Source organism: Bos indicus, chromosome 8 (genome assembly GCF_029378745.1).
Source record: "Bos indicus isolate NIAB-ARS_2022 breed Sahiwal x Tharparkar chromosome 8, NIAB-ARS_B.indTharparkar_mat_pri_1.0, whole genome shotgun sequence".
In the NCBI taxonomy this organism is placed as follows: Eukaryota; Metazoa; Chordata; class Mammalia; order Artiodactyla; family Bovidae; genus Bos; species Bos indicus.
Genome location: NC_091767.1, coordinates 89491533 through 89510942, shown reverse-complemented (window position 1 = coordinate 89510942; position 19410 = coordinate 89491533). Strand labels below are relative to the sequence as shown.

The following is a 19410-nucleotide window of genomic DNA, read 5'->3' as shown; positions in this document are numbered from 1 at the left end:
TGCTGTGAAAGTGCTGCACTCAATATGCCAGCAAATTTGGAAAACTCAGCAGTGGTCACAGGACTGGAAAAAATCAGTTTTCATTCCAATCCCAAAGAAAGGCAATGCCAAAGAATGCTCAAACTACCACACAATTGCACCCATCTCACATGCTAGTAAAGTAACGCTCAAAATTCTCCAAGCCAGGCTTCAACAATATGTGAACTGTGAACTTCCAGATGTTCAAGCTGGTTTTAGAAAAGGCAGAGGAACCAGAGATCAAATTGCCAACATCCACTGGATCATGGAAAAAGCAAGAGAGTTCCAGAAAAACATCTATTTCTGCTTTATTGACTATGCCAAAGCCTTTGAATGTATGGGCCACAATAAACTGTGGAAAATTCTGAAAGAGATGGGAATACCAGACCACCTGACTTGCCTCTTGAGAAACCTATATGCAGGTCAGGAAGCAACAGTTAGAACTGGACATGGAACAACAGACTGGTTCCAAATAAGAGAAGGAATTCTTCAAGGCTGTATATTGTCACCCTGCTTATTTAACTTATATGCAGAATACATCATGAGAAATGCTGGACTGGAAGAAACACAAGCTGGAATCAAGATTGCCAGGAGAAATATCAATAATTTCAGATATGCAGATGACACCACCTTTATGGCAGAAAGTGAAGAGGAACTAAAAAGCCTCTTGATGAAAGTGAAAGAGGAGAGTGAAAAAGTTGGCTTAAAGCTCAACATTCAGGAAACAAAGATCATGGCATCTGGTCCCATCACTTCATGGGAAATAGATGGAGAAACAGTGGAAACAGTGTGAGACTTTATTTTTTGGGGCTCAAAAATCACTGCAGATGGTGACTGCAGCCATGAAATTAAAAGACGCTTACTCCTTGGAAGGAAAGTTATAACCAACCTAGATAGCATATTCAAAAGCAGAGATATTACTTTGCCAACAAAGGTTCACCTAGTCAAGGCTATGGTTTTTCCAGTGGTCATGTATGGATGTGAGAGTTGGACTGTGAAGAAAGCTGAGCGCCGAAGAATTGATGCTTTTGAACTGTAGTGTTGGAGAAGACTCTTGAGAGTCCCTTGGACTGCAAGGAGATCCAACCAGTCCATCCTAAAGGAGATCATTCCTGGGTGTTCATTGGAAGGGTTGATGCTGAAGCTGAAACTCCAATACTTTGGCCATCTGACGCAAAGAGTTGACTCATTGGAAAAGACCCTGATGCTGGGAAAGATTGAAGGCGGGAGGAGAAGGGGACAACAGAGGATGAGATGATTGGATGGCATCACCGACTCGAAGGACATGGGTTTGGGTGGATTCCGGGAGTTGGTGATGGACAGGGAGGCCTGGTGTGCTGCAGTCCATGGGATCGCAAAGAGTCGGACATGACTGAGCGACTGAACTGAACTGAGGTTGTGTCTGGATTTCCCCAGCACGTGGTGGTGTCAGTTTTCATGGTGGTGGTTTCAGCTTTTCCTTCTTCACTGTTTTCAGCTCTTGTGTTCCTCTCTTACCTTAAACCAATATTTACATAATGAGAATATTTCCGGTATTTCATTATAAAGATTGGTACTTATTTTTGGTTTAAAATATGCTTTTAAATCATAATAAGAAAATACTCACTTATTGTTAAGTGTTCTTAAAATTTAATCAGGAATGGATGCTGAGTTTTCTAAAATATCATTTTAGCTTCTCTGCAGATAATTATGTGGTTTTTCTTCTTTGACTTACTAATGTTGTCAGTTGTGTGAATTGATGTCCTAATTTGAATTATCCTTGCATTCCTGAGGGGTAAATCCTACTTGGCTGTGGTTTATTATTATTTTAATGAGCATTTTGAATTAAATTTGTTAATATTTTATTGAGGCTATTTGCAGAGATATTCACATATAAATCTGCTCATTTTGTGCTCCTGCGTCTTGCCCTGCCCAGCAGCATGCTGCCTGTGAATGTGCCACTCTCCAAGACAGTGTACATGGGCCAGCTTTTCATACCGGTGACTCAGTTGCGCTCCTTTTATACTTTTCAAAGTGTGCTTTTCTTTTGGCAAGTAGAGAGTGTCGTGTGCATGCTAAGTCACTTCAGCCGTGTCAGACTCTTTGCCACCCTATAGACTGTAGCCCGAGAGGCTCCTCTGACTATGGGATTCTCCAGGCAAGAATACTGGAGTGGGTTGACATGACCTCCTCCTGGGGATCTTCCCTACTCAGGGATCAAATCCAGTATCTTTTGTCTCCTGCCTTGGCAGGAGGGTTCTTTACCACTAGCGCCATCTGGGAAGCCCCAGGGAGTATGATGCCTAGGGTTAAAATCTGTATTGAGACAGAACCTCTTAGGTGTCTTTGTTCACTTTGTCAGGCCTCACCTTCCTCACTTGTAAAATTGCAGTATTATCACACCTCTTTTATAAGGCTGCTGCTGCTTTTAAGTTGCTTCAGTTGTGTCCAACTCTGTGCGACCCCATAGATGGCAGCCCACCAGGCTCCCCCGTCCCTGGGATTCTCCAGGCTATTGGGGATTAAATGGATGAACAACACACACAGACTTGGAAGAACAGCATCCAGTAAAGAATAAATACTATATAAGTGTTTGCTATTATTTTGACCAATGCTATTATTCACTTGTTAATAAATGAATAATACTCATTCATTATGATTCTCTCATTCTTCAAAGAATGTCAAGTTTAACTGGAGGAACCCCGTGCTGGCTTGATGCCTTTAAATGCTCAGAGTTGGATGTGTGTGGGAAAGGGCCTCTTGTATAGTCTAGCACTGAGGCCTGCGGGTGGGAAAATCGTAGAAGCTGCTGAGCTAGCCGGCAGAACTTGGAACTAGCGTTTCCTTGCTGGTTGAAACCCTCTTCTGTCCTCACACCATTTGAGGCTGTTGGCTGCCTGGGTAACCTGGATGTGAGTGCGGTGAGTGGGACCTGTTGTGGTGGTTGCCATGGCAGAGTTGCTGTTTCCAGGCAAGGGTCAAGTTAACTCAGCGGCTAACTCCCAGGTCAGTGCATTTAGTCCTGTCCTGGAAAATTCATCAAGGGCTTTGAACCATCTGGTGGCACCTTGGAGTCTAGCCTTGAGCACGCAGGGCATATGTGCGTGTTAGGTTACTTCAGTTCTGTCTGACTCTTTGCGACCCTATGGACTGTAGCCCACCAGGCTCCTCTGTCCATGGGGATTCTCCAGGTAAGAAAACTGGAGTGGGTTGCCGTGTCCTTCTCCAGGGGATCTTCCCGACCCAGGGATCAACCCAGGTCTCATATCTCCTGCATTGTCAGGTGGATTCTTTACCACTAGTGCCACCTGGGAAGCCCTGAGAACGTGGGGGACATCACACCAGATAAACTGCTGCCTGGAGCTGCAGGCCAGATTCCCTCAGGATCACACCCCACCCACACACATCTTCTTGCAGACTTCAGTCAGATCGTCTAGTCACAGAGAAATGGTTTTGAGCATGAGGCAGCAGCCTTCTTGGATAGCCTCTGTGGCTGCAGACCCTCTGATTGGGTTTAGGGGTAAATTGTTGTTTAGTCACTAAATCGTGTTTGACTCTTTTGTGACCCCAGTCTCTTCTGTCCACGGAATTTTCCAGGCAAGAATACTGGAGAGGTTGCCATTTCCTTCTCCAGGGGATCTTCCCAACCCACGGATCGAACCTGCATTGGCCGGCGGGTTCTTTACCACTGAGCCACCAAGGAAGCCCTTAGGGGTAAGTACCTGTTGTATAATAAAGGATACATCTAGTCTTTGTCCTGGGATCCTGGCATGGAGCTTTTAAACCCTTAGGAATTCCTGAATGATAGGAGTGTCTTATTGGTAATGAGCCCTTGGACCACATGTAAGTTTATGTACTGAGGAGACTCATGATGGATGCATAGAATCCATCAGAATGGGGTGGTCAATCTAGAAGCACCAACCACATGATTAGAGGGTTGGGGCTTAGAGCCCCCATCAGCCAGACTTCCCACCCTCCAGGGCAGGGGGAGGGGAGTGGCTGGAGATTGGTTTCAACCACCTGGCTGACCAACGATTCATCATTCAATGATGATGTCATTAAACTCCAATGAAAACTCTGGACACCAAAGCTTCCTGCTGCCCCCTGGTTGGTGAACATGCGATGTGCTAGGACGTGGTGTAGCCTGACATGTAGGAAGAGTGTTACACAGAAGCTCTGTGTTGGGGACCCCCCCAGATTTCATGCTATGCATCTCTTCATTTGGCTTGTCCTGATTGTATTTGAGGAGAAGGCAATGGCACCCCACTCCAGTACTCTTGCCTGGAAAATCCCATGGACGGAGGAGCCTGGTGGGCTGCAGTCCATGGGGTCGCTAGAGTTGGACACGACTGAGCGACTTCACTTTCACTTTTCACTTTCATGCACTGGAGAAGGAAAGGGCAACCCACTCCAGTGTTCTTGCCTGGAGAATCCCAGGGACGGGGGAGCCTGGTGGGCTGCCGTCTGTGGGGTCGCACAGAGTCGGACACGACTGAAGCGACTTAGCAGCAGCAGCAGCAGATTTGTATTTGAACTTATGGAATGAGGTTCGTGACATTGTACAGGAGACAGGGATCCAGACCATTCCCATGGAAAAAAAATGCAAAAAAGCAAAATGGCTGTCTGGGGAGGCCTTACAAATAGCTGTGAAAAGAAGAGAAGTGAAAAGCAAAGGAGAAAAGGAAAGATATAAACATCTGAATGCAGAGTTCCAAAGAATAGCAAGAAGAGATAAGAAAGCCTTCTTCAGCGATCAATGCAAAGAAATAGAGGAAAACAACAGAATGGAAAAGACTAGGGATCTCTTCAAGAAAATCAGAGATACCAAAGGAACATTTCATGCAAAGATGAGCTCGATAAAGGACAGAAATGGTATGGACCTAACAGAAGCACAAGATATTAAGAAGAGATGGCAAGAATACACAGAAAAACTGTACAAAAAAGAGCTTCACGACCCAGATAATCACGATGGTGTGATCGCTGATCTAGAGCCAGACATCCTGGAATGTGAAGTCAAGTGGGCCTTAGGAAGCATCACTATGAACAAAGCTAGTGGAGGTAATAGAATTCCAGTTGAGCTATTTCAAATCCTGAAAGATGATGCTGTGAAAGTGCTATACTCAATATGCCAGCAAATTTGGAAAACTCAGCAGTGTCCACAGGACTGGAAAAGGTCAGTTTTCATTCCAATCCCAAAGAAAGGCAATGCCAAAGAATGCTCAAACTACCGCACAATTGCACTCATCTCACACGCTAGTAAAGTAATGCTCAAAATTCTCCAAGCCAGGCTTCGGCAATATGTGAACCGTGAACTTCCTGATGTTCAAGCTGGTTTTAGAAAAGGCAGAGGAACCAGAGATCAAATTGCCAACATCCACTGGATCATGGAAAAAGCAAGAGAGTTCCAGAAAAGCATCTATTTCTGCTTTATTGACTATGCCAAAGCCTTTGACTGTGTGGATCCCAATAAACTGTGGAAAATTCTGAAAGAGATGGGAATACCAGACCACCTGACCTGCCTCTTGAGAAATTTGTATGCAGGTCAGGAAGCAACAGTTAGAACTGGACATGGAACAACAGACTGGTTCCAAATAGGAAAAGGAGTTCGTCAAGGCTGTATATTGTCACCCTGTTTATTTAACTTATATGCAGAGTACATCATGAGAAACGCTGGACTGGAAAAAGTACTCAGTAGGAGACTGAAGCAAGGGAGTCTGGCCTTTTTGTCACTCTTTCTCTTAATTCAATTGCAGGAGCATCACCACAGGTTAACCTGGTGGTTCCAACAGTAAGAACCCTCCTGCAATGCAGGAGACCTGAGTTTGATCCCTGGGTTGGGAAGATTCTCTGGAGAAGGGCATGGCAACCTACTCCAGTATTCTTGCTTGGAGAATCCCATGGACAGAGGCGCCTGGCAGGCTACAGTCCTTGGGGTCACAAAGAGTCAAACACAACTGAGCAACTTTACGTTCACCACAGATGACAGCTGATATGATTTTTTCCTGTTGCCATTTTTGGCTTGGATCTTTCCAAATTCCTCCAAACTGGAGTATATAAAGCAGCTTTGTTTAGGGAACCAGCAGGGGCTCTCATTGGTCCAGTCACCCTCCAAGAGGGCTGCAGAAGACCTTCATTTAGGCCATCAATAGCTGTTTTATTCACCCCATTTCTTCGTAACTGTTTCAGGATTTCCATTCCATGGCACGAGTCCTGCGGCTCTCCCCTCATTTATGCCCCTTCCTTTGGCCATCAGCCTTCCTTGTCATGTGCTATTTCGGCACACCTTTTTCCCTTGGATATTGCTCTGAGACTAGACGCAGTAATTTGAGTTGGGTCTGCGTCTGAATCCCCAGCATATCCTCCACTGAGGGCCCGGAGACAAGAGGCTGTGGTTCCCCAGCCATAAGCTAAGCTTAGCCTTTTCATTTTTAGCTCTCACATAGAACAATAACCAAGGGATTGTATCTTTTGGTCTTTTCATATTATTTTGCATTTCCTTACACATCCACTGAGCCAACTCCCCAGAATTTGGATTCATCATCTCTAAATTCCACTGGGAACTTCTACCTCCAGGAACTGACATCAGCATAGCAGCTGCTCCATACCACTGGTTATTCAAGGTGGAGTCCCTGAGAAGAAGAGTTTTTTGGCTAATCTGAATGGAGGGAAATTGCCAGCCTGGTGGCAGTGTTTGCTGGACTTGAAGGAGTTCCTGCAAAGGTTGAGTGAGACGCCCCAGGTGTTCTGCAAACTGGAGTGGAGGTCCTGACAGGGGCTGAGTAGTTTGAGCACAGACCCCAAGGACAGAGATTTTATTGGTGTTCTGGGTCACACCTGGCTCATGTCAGATGACTTACTTGAAACCATTTTTTTTCCTTGTAGAATTCCTTAATTGATTTTTTAAACCACATTTTGAAGCTTAAAAAAGATTACCGAAAGATTTGCTGTTAAGTTCCCCTTTCATTCTCGTGATTCAGGTGAGGGAGTGAGGAAGGAAGCAGGGGGGAAGCTCGAGCCCTCCCACTCCTGGACTAGGCAGCACCCGATCCCCCCGGCCAAGGATTTATCCAGGCCTGCTGGGCCCTCCTGAGAGGGTCCCAGGGGTGGGCTGGGGCGCACCTGGTGTCTCAGCTTTCATACCTGCTTCGGCCGCTGGCTCCTCCTTTCTCATTTTGGAGGCTGCGGGCTGGAGTGTGTGGAGAAGTCCCAGGTGCCCTGCTGCTGCTGCTGCTGCTAAGTCGCTTCAGTTGTGTCTGACTCTGTGCGACCCCATAGACGGCAGCCCACCAGGCTCCCCCGTCCCTGGGATTCTCCAGGCAAGAACACTGGAGTGGGTTGCCATTTCCTTCTCCAATGCATGAAAGTGAAAAGTGAAAGTGAAGTCGCTCAGTCGTGTCTGACCCTCAGCGACTCCATGGACTGCAGCCTTCCAGGCTCCTCCATCCACGGGATTTTCCAGGCAAGAGTACTGGAGTGGGGTGCCATTGCCTTCTCCGCCCAGGTGCCCTAGGAGGATTCTGTTCAACTCATGGCTCCTTACGTGGTGCGAGGGCATCCCCCAGAAATTAGAAACAAGCAGAGTTCTGTTCTTTGTGGGACCGTAGGCGACTTGGAGAGCCTGGGCCGTGGGAGGCAAGGTGGCCTCTGCTCTATTTCTGAGGCTGCCTAGGTGCAGGCGTCTGGGGTTGCGGGCCTCCTCAGGACCCCATCCTGTCATGACCCTGCCAGAGTGTCTCCATGAAATGCTTCCTCTTGACCTGGGCACATGGAAAGAGTTTCAGCAAAGAAGGGTCAACCGTCCCCTCACACGGCGGTGGGCAGGGTTCCAGGTTCCCACCTGAAATGAGTCTGCATTTAGGCTTGTGGCCAAGACCTCATGGGCAGATGTTGAGGTAGGGCCTGTGTGACCCACATTGTATCGTCCAGAGGCAGCTGAGATGCTACTGGGTGGGGGGTGGTGGGCAGGAGGGCGGGAAGGCGGGCTGGAGCCTGGGGACCAGGAGCCTGGGGACCAGGAGCCTGGGGCAGGAGAGACAGAGGGAGGTATGAGAGAAGGATGGTCACAGAGGCAGGTGTGAAGGAGGGCAAATGGGGGACAGAAAGAGGGAAGGATGGGGAAGTGGGGAGGGGAGGAGAGGAGGAGACAGTTGTGCGGAAACATGTTGAAATACATAGACAGCTGCGCCGGTAACGGGGAGTGCCTGTCGGGGTCCTAGACAGCGGCCTCCTGTGCAGCGGTCAGCCCAGTACTCAGGGTCACCGGGATCCCCTCTCTAGAAGTGAGACACTGCATGGATTTCTGAGCGATTCTTGGCATTAGGATGAAGAACTGACTCTAAGGTTCTTTTCCTTTGTGCTTATTTCCCCCTGTTAATGGCTTTTCCTCACACTTCATGGCTTACTGCAGCTTCAAGGTCTAAGTTAGAGTTTAAGAGTCAGCCTGAACACCGTCTCTGTATCAGTACTGTGTTATTTCGGAGGAGAAATGAGACGGTTTCGCCTTTGAAAGTGCAGGGGACCCAGCTGCTGCCTGTGTGTGAGGAGAGGGCTGGTTGTACACTCAGTGACGTGGGTCTGAGGTCACACCTGGTGTCCGGGGTGAAGCTGTCATCTCCTGCGTGAGGATGGGGTATGCAGGTGATCTTGGGGGGCACTATGGGGTACAGGGGCTCCAGGCCAGAAGGGGTGGACCAACCTCCTGCTCCTTCCCAGCCCTGAGAGCCCACGAGGGCAGCTGGTGTGGGGGTGTTTTTGGTGCCTTCCTGGACAGGGGCACAGATGCCCCACAAGGACGTTGGGGAAGCCTCTGGATGTGAGGCCTCTGAGGAGAACACAGGGCCTGAGGGGACCCGGTGACCCCGAGTACAGGGCTGGCTGCCGCACAGGAGGCCGCTGAGAGCCTCAGGCCATCCCAGCATGGTCACCAGTCCCCATGAGGCTCAGCCTTCAGCCTTGCCACAGCTGAGGTGGAAGGTGGGAAATCGGGAAGACTCAGTAACTGAGAATTTGGGCACTGATTGCTCTGAAGGAAAGTTGGGTAGAATAGTCCCCAGAAAAATCCTCAAGAATGCAAAGGGCAGGTGTTTTAACTTATAAGAAGAAATGGGATTCATCTACAACAAGGTAACTGGGCATGTGGGGACAGAGCAACCTTGGCCAAGGGAGGGGCTCCTGGATCCAGGTGGCCCAGGACAGCCTGGCACAGCGCTTCAGGTGTGTGGCTCCCCTTGAGGGGGGAACGTCTGTAGTGCCCACGGCTCCACTCAGGGTCTTTGTAGGGGAAATGTGTCAATTTGCAACATGTGGGTATGGATGATGCATAAAAAAAGAAACCTCTATTGACCTAGCCTGAAATTGATTTGGTTGTGAAAGTTATTTATTAACGATAGAAAATGTGGAAAATACAAAAGAAGACAGAAGAGAATAGAAATAACCTGCAGTCCGGAAAGACTGAAGGCCAGAGGAGAAGGGGATGACAGAGGATGAGATGGCTGGATGGCATCCCCGACTCAATGGACATGAGTTTGAGTAAGCTCCGGGACTTGGTGATGGACAGGGAGGCCTGGCGTGCTGCAGTCCGTGGGGTTGCAGAGTTGGACACGACTGAACTGAACTGAACTGCAGGCCCACCACTGGCCAGCAGGTCGGTGCTTTTCCTTCTCCTGGGTGTGCTGGCTTCCTGTGTGAAACACGGAGGCGTGACCTGAGGATGTGGCAGGGCTGGCCTGTGATGTGTTCACACTGCCCCCTGGTGGCCCCTGCATGGGCAGCCACCTGCATCTCAGAGAGGCACATACAGAGCCAGGAGCAGATCAGAGGGTCAGCTTTATAATCTGGAATCCGGGGAGGGAACCTAACGAGTCCAGGGCTTTGAGGGGACAGCTTCAGAGAGGTGAGCTTCATCCAGACTGTCGGGACTATGGTGGGCAGGGCAGAGGGCCTGTGTACTTAGAGCTGGGCCCAGCAGACAGTGGGTGGGAAGTCCGTCTGCTTTGGCTGGACAGTCACTACATCCCCACCCAGGAACCGAGGAAGGGATGAGGGGGCCTGGGGACCAAAGACTGGCTTTCTTGCTACGTATGTGGAGAAGGGGGTTCGGATCATCGAGATTTGGGCAAGTAGGCAAATGTGATACATTTGTCCCTGTCAGAAGGCAAAGCTGGGGGACACACGGGTGGTCTCTGTCCCCTCCTATCACCACCTTCACTGATGCTGCCTTTTCATAGCTCAGCATCGGACACTCAGCACTGACTTGGGGAGTCAGTGAGTCTTCCTTCCCTTGGCATCAGCGGATGAAAGGCAGCTGAATACGGCTCTCTCTCCTCCTTTTCCTCCTCCCCTCCTCCTTCTGCTACTCCTCCCCTCCCCTTCTCCTCTCTCCTTTCTTCTTATTAAAATTTGAAGAGATTTTATTAAAAAATTGTAAAAACATTATTTTGAATTGACTTTGGACTCAAAGTTGCCTAATGAGAGCAGAGAATTTCCATCTGTTCCCCTAGTGTTAGCATCTTTGCGTGAGTTAATGTGGGGCTTCCCAGGTGGCTCAGTGGTAAAGAGTCTGCTTGCCAATGCAGGAGATGCAAGAGATATGGGTTCAATCCCTGGGTCAGGAAGATCCCCTAGCATAGGAAACGGAAACCCACTCCAGTGTTCTTGCCTGGAAAATTCCACTGACAGAGGAGCTATAGTCCATGGAGCTGCAAGGAGTCAGATGCAACTGAGAACAGATTAGTCCCTGACAATGGTCAAACCAGGGACTCTGCCGTTATGCAGGACTGTGAACAAGTCCATGAACCTCATTCAGATATCACCCATGGCTCTGCGAATGTCTTTTTCTGGGCCAGCACCCAGCCCGGTCTCACGTTATATTTAGTCAACATGTGTCCTTGGCTGTTTTACTCTGGAATGTTCCTCTGCCTTTCTTTGTCTTTCACAACCTTGAGACTTTTGAAGATCAATGGCTGGGATTGGTCACATGTTCCTCAATTTGGGTTTGTCCGATGTTTTCTCACAATTCAGTTTAGGTCATGCATTTTGGGTGAGAATATCATACATGACAGTCTCCTCCGCGGTGCATCATGTTGTGAGTCCCGTGATGTCGGTGTCACACCACGGGTGCCAACTTGGATCACCTGTTAAGGTGGGCCTGCCAGGCTTTCCTCGTTGAGGTTATCTGCACCTTTGTAATTCGTACAAGTCCAACACTGGCCTTTAAATGCACTGACTTCCACCACCTGACAGTTTAGTTTTCCAGGCCTGCCACTGCCCATCCCTTCTGGAAAACCTTCTGTCTTCAAGCGCTGTGGGGAGGGGAGGATGGCAACTGGAGCAGCGAGGAAGTGGGGGAGGCCTGGGCAGGATGCGGCTTCTGCTCGGCTCCTGATCGATGAGCTCCAAAGTTGGGGGGAGTCAAAGACAATACAAGCAAACATTGGTTTGGCCAAAACGTTTGTTGGAGTTTTCTGTACATTTTATGGAAAGAACAGGAAATTTTTGGTCAAATCGATAGCGTCACTCATTCTTTTTAACTTAATAGTGAATGTTGGTGATTTTAAATGAGGTAACTCTTCTATTAGCTCATTTATTTGTGAATGCCTTGTTTCCAAATTGATAAAAGTGTATTTTGAATGGACTTCGCTGCACAGAGCACTTGCTGACACGTAAGCCTTTCTCTTCAGTTGTTGTTCCCTCACTCGGTGGTGTCTGACTCTCTGTGGCCCCATGGACTGCAGCACACCAGGCTTTCCTGTCCTTCACTATCTCCTGGAGTGTGCTTAAACTCATGTCCATTGAGTAGGTGATGCCATCCAACCGTCTCATTCTCTGTCGTCACCTTCTCCTCCTACTTTCAATCTTTCCCAGCATCAGGGTCTTTTCCAATGCATCAACTCTTCATATCAGTTGGCCAAAGTATTGGAGCTTCAGCCTCAGCATCAATGAACCTCTAATGAGTATTCAGGATTGATTTGATTTCCTTTAGGATGGACTGGTTTGTTCTCCTTGCAATCCAAGGGACTCTCAAGAGTCTTCTTTACAGTTGAGAAGGTGTTATTTAAAGGTGATTCCTAACCCTGATCAAGATGACAATGGTTGTGGTTGGTGTCGGCAAATGTGAACCTGTGGAGGACAGTGGTATTTGGGATATGTCCGTATGGGAGGCCCTGACATCTTTTCCTGTTAATCGAGAGCTCCCTTTGAGCTCTCACTTGCTAGTTCTGTCATCCTCTCACCTGGATTCTGGAAGAATATTTGAGTTGTGAGAATTTTGCTCTTTGTGACTCTGTAGCTATATCTTTCTAAAAGGAAACGGACTTTTTTTGGGGGGGGGTGGCGGTGAAGATTGAACTGCTCATTAGAGGAGCAGCTTAAGCGAGGAATTGCATGGTTAGCTTTCACTGCACAAGAAGCATCCCAAAATGTACAGGTAGAAAACAGCAGTTATTTTCTACTGTTTACAAGTCTAAGAGACTCTGGCGCCAACTCAGTGGTCTCTGCTGGACTCTCCCACATATCTGTGGTCAGATGGCAGACGGGCATCTGGGCACTGTGGTTCTGTTCCTTGTGGCGGCTAATCCCCCAGCAGGCTCACTTGAGTTCATTCCCACAGGAATTCGGGGGTGCCAAGCAGATGCAACTCAGTCAAGTCCGTTTGCATCACATTCAGTATCTTTCCATTGGTGGCTCTACCCAAAGTCAGTGTGGGAGGAGGCTGCCTGAGGGTGTGAACACGGAGACAAATTATCAGCCATGTTTGCAAGCCGTTTCCCATAAGTGAGACACAAACATCACTGCTTATAGGGCATTAAGCACCAAATTAACAAAATAATGAGAAAGCAATTCCCTCTTCATTTTATGGGGCTTCCTTGGTAGCTCAGCTGGTAAAGAATCCGCCTGCAATGCAGGAGACCCCAGTTGGATCCCTGAGTTGGGAAGATCCCCTGGAGAAGGGGAAGATCCCCTGGAGAAGGGAAAGGCTACCCACTCCAGTATTCTGGAGAATTCGATGGATTCTATAGTCCTTGGGGTCACAAAGAGTCGGACACAACTGAGCACCTTCCATAGCTCTGTCCTTTCTCAAATGTATGCACGCCGGAAATAGAGAAACAACCTAACACATCAACAAAGACTTTCGCTGACAAACTAGTTCCTTAAGTTTTTGGAGCAGACACATCACTTAAAACCTAGATGAAGAAGAAAATTCTGTTATTGTCTTGGAAAATTAGTCAATTCTGCGCAATTATCCTAGGTAGGTTTTTTTTTTTTTCCCCCCTGAGAAGTTGTATTAACATCCCTTTGAATCCAAGAAAATACTTAATGGTTGCATGCACAGTTTTCTCCAGTAGTCATGTTATTCTCATGGCTAGGAATTTCATTTCTTGGATTTTTGTTGCTTGAAGTTTCCTTGAACATATCACAGTCCTGTGCATAAATGCAGCAGCAGCAGCGCATTACAAATTCTCCTCTCTATCAGATGTCAAGGAATACTAGGAAAAAATATTCCCCAGCATTGATTAGAAAAGTATAAAGGAGTAAAGTCAAGACATTTCATTTTGAATCATTACCAAGTTTGATACAGACCTTTCTGGGTATCTTTATCAGCCCCCATCTCCTCCTTCCCACCTGGGTTTTGTGCCTGTCTCCAAGAGTTTGTCTTCACTTGTCCTCAGAGTCCTTGCCCTCTGGCCTCTGTAAAGGTACTTTATTGCCTTGATCCCTAATTGTGGCCCTTCCTCTTTCTGCCTTTTCACAGACAAATTTCAGCTTGGTCATCATTGCTGCTACTGCTAAGTCACTTCAGTCGTGTCCAACTCTGTGCCACCCCATAGATGGCAGCCCACCAGGCTCCCCCATCCCTGGGATTCTCCAGGGAAGAACACTGGAGTGGGCTGCCATTTCCTTCTCCAATGCATGAAAGTGAAAAGTGGAAGTGAAGTTGCTCAGTCGTGTCCGACTCTTAGTGATCCCATGGACTGCAGCCTACCAGGCTCCTCCATCCATGGGATTTTCCAGGCAAGAGTACTGGAGTGGGGTGCCATTGCGTTCTCCGAAGAATATTTATTTATTGAAATGAATAAATATTTATTTATTAATGTAAAACATACTTGTGATTGAAAGTATTAAACAGAACCGATAGTCTCAAGATAAAAATAGTAGACCCCTTGGTCACCTTCTCTGTACCCCAGCCCCATTCTTCAAAGGTCAGTCACTTTTAGACTTCTATTTAGCTGTTTCTTCTGGCCCTCACCTCCATGCTTCTAGACAAGGTACTTATACCATTATTTCTTCTAGTTTTTTGTCTTTTACATTTCATTTATTTGGCTGCTTTGGGTCTCAGTTGCAGCACACAAGTGCCTTGTGGCATCTGAGATCATTCGCTGTAGTGCACGGGCTCTACATCACAGGCTCAGGTTACAGTGTGCAGGCTCGGTTGCCCAGTGGCCTGTGGGCTCTTAGTTCCCCGACCAGGGGTTGAACCACATCCCCTGTATTGGAAGGCAGATTCTTAACCACTGGACCAGCAGGGACGTCCCTCGTTATTTCTTGATTTGATAAATTTTAGGCATTGTCAATGGGCTTTCTCCAATGAGAGATTTTTCTTCCATGTCTTCTGTGACATCGTCTAGGAGAGGTGGATTAATAATCAATATTTACGTTACTAGTATAGCTATGTATTGCTCTTTGAGGCTCCAGGTGAATATTTCCTTTCTTGTGAGAATTTTTGTTTCTCCTGAAGGTTGTAATTGTTTCATTTTTTTCTACTTGTTTAATTTCCTACTCACATATTTTTATATTGTCCCCAAAGGTACAATTTTTTATCATTTGTTCTCCTTTTCCCCCATGAGTCTTACCTTCCAAATACTTCTATAACCCATTAAATCTGAACTGCTTGCTGTCTAGCCCATGGCATATTTTTCAACCTGGAGCTTCCCCTAACTCTTGGGGTTGGACCTGTTGTTTCTTTACTTCCCTCTCTTCCTAATTTTGCCAGAGATTATCTCTAGTAGTTCCTTAAGGAAGGTGAAAGAAAAATCAATTTTGAGATTCATTATATGAATGAAAATGTCTTTAGTCTATTTTTACTTATGACTGGTGTTTTGCTGAGTTTATAATTCCAAGTTGAAAATAATTTTTCTTCAGAATTTTTTAGACATTAGTATCTTTACCAACATAAGATGACATAAGAACCTCACCATACAGTGTAATATGGAGGCTGTTCTATATGAGCCTTAATTCTAAGCTTACAGATTCATAGACGTTCCTGGTTCCACCCTCTTTATGCAACCAGTCGCCTGACTGCTTCAATATGGAGCCAGTGTGTGATCTTCAGAATGGTCAGTCTTCACAGTGCCGAAGGGCTCTGCCTAGATGATTCCGGCCTATCATGACATCCAGCACATCTTTGCCTTTTATAAGAAACAGTATTTTGTTATTTTCTCAGCAGCGTTTTTCCTGCTATTTTTGTTAAGAGAATGTTGCTACCCGCTCTTTGTGATTTTCCTTTTTCAATTGGAATGACGTGTCCATTTCTGAACAGACCTGAAGAATTGCAGCAGCTCGTGTTTCTGTTCTGTTTTGCTAGCAAGCTGACCAGGGTGGGGCGCAGCCCTGCTGGGTCACAGCACATCGTGACTTAGTGCATGGAGGGACCAGGGCATGCGGGTGCATCTGGGTGAGGAGTGTGCACACCCTCTGTGGATCTGTGGTGAAGAGGGGAGCCCGGAGCCAAGCAAGGAGATCAGAGCGGCGCAGAAGGGTGGGGTGTGAGGAGGCGCTCCTGAGCGGGTCCTTCCTGCCCAGTGATTGAGCCTGGCTGCCAGGCAGGTGTCAGGTCCCAGTCCAGTGCTGGAGGGTGAGACAGAGGGAGAGTAACACTTGGTTTGTATAATGGCATTAAATTAGTTTTAATTTTGAATTTAAAAAATCCATGCTGTGACCCATGAAACACAAGCCACCTTCAGAAATATACTTCACAAATACATTTAAAACCCAGGCAGAGAACAGTCTCTTCTGTCACTAAAAGAAGTTGTAAGATGATTTTCCCCAAACATTATTTCTTGTGTCTCCTGTGTGTATCCAAGACAGACAGACCTCTCCCTGAGGCTTCTTGGGAGGAAACAGGGACTCCAAGCTCACAGATGCAGGCAACCAGCCCTGGTCTCCACGTCCTGGGTGAACGTAGGGGCACAGGTCTCCAGTGTTCCCGGGTCATGCTTTGCTTTGGTCCCTGCCAAGCAGGCGTTGCAGGTGACCCAAGGAGGTGGGCACATTGAGTATCTGTAGCCACAAGGAGACTAGATGTCTCACTAAGTGCCTCCTTGCGGGTCGCCAACAGTGGAAGCTGCTCCTGAGAGGTCAGTTCTCCATGTCAACAGGAATAACGTGTCTGCGATAATTTTCCTGTGTGGATCCCAGATTTCTGGGCTGTTCCTTCCTTAATGGCACCTCCAGGGGATAGAAGGGGGCGTGTGGGAATGGGGGACAGTGGAGAAAGGAGAAAGGTGGTAACGGGGGACTGGTGGAGACACCATCTGCATTGTGAAGACCTGCAGCCTGGGGCAAGCCGGTGAGGGTGACCTCTGCTTTCAAAGATGAGAAACAGTTCTGGTTTTAGTGGAAAATGCAGGATGCTTTTATTTATTTATTTAAAAATTTTTTAAAATTTAGTTCTATTTGGAGGATAATTGCTTTACAATGCTATGTTGGTTTCTGCCATGCTGCTGCTACTACTGCTGCTAAGTCGCTTCAGTCATGTCCGACGACCCCGTAGATGGCAGCTCACCAGGCTCCCCTGTCCCTGGGATTCTCCAGGCAAGAACACTGGAGGGGGTTGCCATTTCCTTCTCCAATGCATGAAAGTGAAAAGTGAAAGTAAAGTCATTCAGTCGTGTCCAACTCTTAGCGACCCCATGGACTGCAGCCTACCAGGCTCCTCCGTCCATGAGGTTTTCCAGGCAAGAGTACTGGAGTGGGGTGTCATTGCCTTCTGCCATACAACAACACAAATCAGCCATAATTATACTTATATCCCTTATCTCTTGAGCCTACTTCCCCTCCCCACCCCAGGTCATCAGAGAGCACTAGGCTTGGCTTCCTGTTATATAGCAACTTCCCAGCAGCTATCTATTTGTAGGATGCTTTTAAAGTAGAAATTCTCAGGTGTCTTTACATACTCACCTGAGGGTGAAATAAAAGTGTGTGACCTGGTTGGGCAAGACCTCATGCCTTATCCAGCCATGCTGACTTCTTTAGAGGAGCTTGGATAGCTTTGGGGCACTTGAATCACATGCCCGTCCAAAAAGGGACCTTGCCATTCTGAGGAGGGACAGATTCTGGGAGTGAAGAGGAGCCTCCTGGGCCCAGCGTGGTGCCGAAGCCAGTAGTGGGGGAGATCTCAGTGGCTTCACACAAAGAGATGCAGGAAGAAAGACCTGTTCCGTACCTCACTTGCCACTTAGGTTACAGGGGAGGAGGATTATAATGACAGGCTTCTTGTGGTTACTAATACAAATCTACTTCCATTGCAACTAACCAACCAACACATCACCCAACATTATTAAGCACCACTGTATACCAGGTACTTAATTGGCATTTCCAAGCGTCACTCATGTAACTTTCATAACAGCCATGTGACACATACTCGTCATTTCATAGACAGGACACTAAAGCTCAGAAAGGTTAAGTGACTTCTGTGGGTCACACAGCAAAAGCATCTGACTTCAGAGCCTTCTGCTGCAGCCTCCGTTGCTTGGATAGCTTTGGGGCACCAAGCTCTTTCAGTGTGGTAGCTGACCTGATTCATGTTTGTTGGGGTTCCCTGAGCTCATGACCAAATATGATGAGTTGTGGAGAGTGAGAGCCCTTCACTGTTTAGGTCGTGTCTGCTCTGTCTCAGATATGTTTTCTTTAGGACCTCATTCCTTTACTTCTGCAACAGCTTAGGGATGAAGGCAAGTTCTTTGCTGAAAAGCTGCCAACCAGATGTGGTTGCTTCCCAAAATGTTAGGTATACCTGAAAAGTAAACATTCATTTTCTCCTTTCTTTGCTCCAAAAGCTACCTTCTGTGTCTCTAACCCCACTGCCCAGAGATGGCCCCTTGGTTCAGCATTGGTGGAAACTTGCTTGGCCCCTTTATCACTTAGAGCATGTTTTACTGGCTTCCTGTCTCTTCTGGAACCCAGTGTCTGGACCTTAGAACAGTCATGCTATGCTATGCTAAGTCGCTTCAGTCGTGTCCGACTCTGTGCGACCCCACAAACGGCAGCCAACCAGGCTCTGCCATCTCTGGGATCCTCCAGGCAAGAACACTGGAGTGGGTTGCCATTTCCTTCTCCAGTGCATGAAAGTGAAAAGTGAAAGGGAAGTCTCTCAGTCGTGTCCAACTCCTAGCGACCCCATGGACTGCAGCCTACCAGGCTCCTCTGTCCATGGAATTTTCCAGGCAAGAGTGCTGGAGTGGACAGTCATAGTTTCTATTTTTGGAGGCTAGCCCGGATTGATCACTAGTGATTGCTTACAGCTCTGTGCTAAAATGACCCTGAGACATGGTTGGATGCAGTTCTGGGTTCCATTATTAGTGTTTGTTATGGTTAAAGGATGGGAAATGGTGCTAAGTGTGATGATAGTCTATGGCCCTTTCTATAAAGTGATAGGTCTTGGTGAAGTGTAGGAAAGAAGGCCCTGCCTCAAATTACTGCTATAGTGTCCTTGGGAATGATGGTGATGAGCCCCATCATGAGCCCCAAGATGAGCCCCCTCTGTCCCCTTTGGGACTTCCTTGGTGGTCCAGTGACTAAGACTCTGTGCTCTGTGCTCGATCCCTGGTTGGGGAACTAGATCCCACATGCAACTAAAGATTCCTCATGCCACCACTCCAGAAATTTCCCTCATGTTAGAAGGTATTTGTGAAGGGACTCTGAAGGGACTTTTCTATTGCCCTGGTGGCTGGTGGGAAGGTGACCAGCCTATAGGCAAGGGGATGTCACCCTGAAACCAAGCAGACCTAGGAAAACGTCTTATCTAAACCGTCCAGTGAGGTTCCCAGTGACAGAACCCTCCCAGAGCCCTTTGCTTACTGATGATTAGGAAAAAGACCATGGGAATATACTGTGACCTCTTAGGCCATCTATGAGTGGAGGAAGAAAGCAAGCCCTAGCAGTTGATGATTAGAGAAGCAAAGGAATGCAGGAACAAAGACAGAGCAGTCATAAGTCTGCTTAAGTCACAACCATAACTTAAGCAATACATTGGCTCCAAGGGCTCCCAGTTTTGTTTCTGTTGGGTACTTTGGTTTGTTTATTTGGCATTTGCTACCTGTTCTCCTTGCTTGGTGCCTTGAAATAAACACTGTACTTTCCTTAACCACAACCTTTGTGTCAGTGGCAGATGCAAGTTTAGTTGGGTGACAACCCTAG

At 47.4% G+C, this 19410-nt stretch overlaps 1 long non-coding RNA gene across 1 annotated transcript in view; it reads left to right on the top strand.

Annotated features, from left to right (window-relative positions):
* The first annotated feature begins 3030 nt into the window (after window positions 1-3030).
* The window catches only part of LOC139184469 (uncharacterized), an 81577-nt gene continuing 65197 nt past the window's right edge, over window positions 3031-19410 (top strand). The window contains exons 1-2 of the long non-coding RNA XR_011567969.1: window positions 3031-3188; window positions 3595-3711. This is a non-coding gene — a long non-coding RNA (uncharacterized lncRNA). The remainder of the gene's footprint in view (window positions 3189-3594; window positions 3712-19410) is intronic.